Here is a 1799-nt window from a genome sequence, read left to right as displayed (position 1 = left end):
GGAAGTCGTTCACAAGATGTGCACGATGCGGGAGCAAATTGTTGTCCATGAAGACAAATGCCTCACCATATGCTGCCGATACAGTTGCACTATCGGTCGGAGGATGGCATTCACGTATCATAGAGCCGTTATGACAACTTACATGACCACCAGCAGCATACGTCGGCCCCACATAATGCTACCCCAAAACAGCAGGGAACCTCCACCTTGCTGCACTCGCTGGACAGTGTATCTAAGGCATTCAGACTGAATGGGTTGCCTCCAAACACGTCTGTGATGATTGTCTGGTTTAAGGCGTATGTGACACTCATCAGTGAAGAGAACGTGATGCCAATCCTGAGCAGTCCATTCAGCATGTTGTTGTGTCCATCGGTATTGCACTGCATGGTGTCGTGGCTGCAAAGATGGACCTCATCATGGATGTTGGGAGTGAAGTTGTGCATCATGCAGCCTATTGCACACAGTTTGAGTCATAACATGACTTCCTGTGGCTGCACGAAAAGCATTATTCAACATGGTGGTGTTGCTGTGAGGGTTCCTCTGAACCATAATCTACAGGTAGTGGTCATCCACTGCAGTAGTAGCCCTCGGGCAGCCTGAGCGAAACATGTCATCGACAGTTCCTGCCTCTCTCTGTATCTCATCTACGTCGAACAACATCGCTTTGGTTCACTCTGAGATGCCTGGACACTTCCCTTGTTGAGAGCCCTTCCTGGCACAAAGTAACAATGGAGACACAATCAAACTGAGATATTAACCATCTAGGCATGGTTGAACTACAGACAACACCAACCGTGTACCTCCTTCCTGGTGGAATGACTGGAACTGATCAGCTGTCGGACCCCCTCTGTCTAATAGGCGCTGCTTATGCATGGTTGTTTACATCTTTGGGTGGGTTTAGTGACATCTCTGAACAGTCAAACTGACTGTTTCTGCGATAAGCTCCAGTAGTCAGTAAGGAGCATGCAGTGGTCGGAAGATGATCATATATTGGTTGAAAACAGTCACCGTTTTTTAAAGTAAAATATTTTACTTACTCTGGATTGTTATTATCAAATTTTAATAGTATTTTATGAACTCTGACATTTCCTAAAACCACATTTCTAAAAATTTACAATTTAAAAGTCTGAAATTTAAAAAAAGTCAGAAGAATTGAGAAACTCCTGTTGAATCTCAACAAAAATAACCAACAAAAAATACACTAATGGTCCTCAAAAGTGGAGAAACAGGAAGTAAAGTTTAAAACACGTTAACGAACTGTGGTGATAGCAGTTTGTTTACATAAAGAACTTTGCAGCTGATTGTATCAATGTATTTACTGCATGGCTTTCATCATTTATGTTTTTCATCGTAGACAGCTAAAATGTGATAAAAGGTAAACACAATGTGTTTTATAAGTTACATTTTCTCAGTCTGTTTGGATAAAGTGTAACTAAGGGCCAGTACACTACTAGAGGAATGTGAGAAATCTCCCAAAACCAGTTACAAATTGGTTGTCTTCATCTCTCCAGTTTGTCCTGTAATGTGCAGCCGTGCCATTTGAAGTGCAGTATTTGCAGCGATATAGCTGCATATGGCAATGTGCTACGTCCAGTGCTGTTTGGAAAGATCCAAATTCGTTAAATGAATGTCTTTTTGACCTGATATTTTGCACTTTTTCTTTTCTCCTAGCAAAGAAACAGCGATTTTCGTTTTTCAACTGACATGTTTGGCATCATAGGTTAAATGTGGAAGTACACACCTACTGGTAATCAACGGTGTTCCTCTGTGTCCACAACAATAGCTCTGTCCCATAAAAC

Source organism: Schistocerca americana, chromosome 10 (genome assembly GCF_021461395.2).
Source record: "Schistocerca americana isolate TAMUIC-IGC-003095 chromosome 10, iqSchAmer2.1, whole genome shotgun sequence".
In the NCBI taxonomy this organism is placed as follows: Eukaryota; Metazoa; Arthropoda; class Insecta; order Orthoptera; family Acrididae; genus Schistocerca; species Schistocerca americana.
This window is presented reverse-complemented; position numbering follows the sequence as displayed.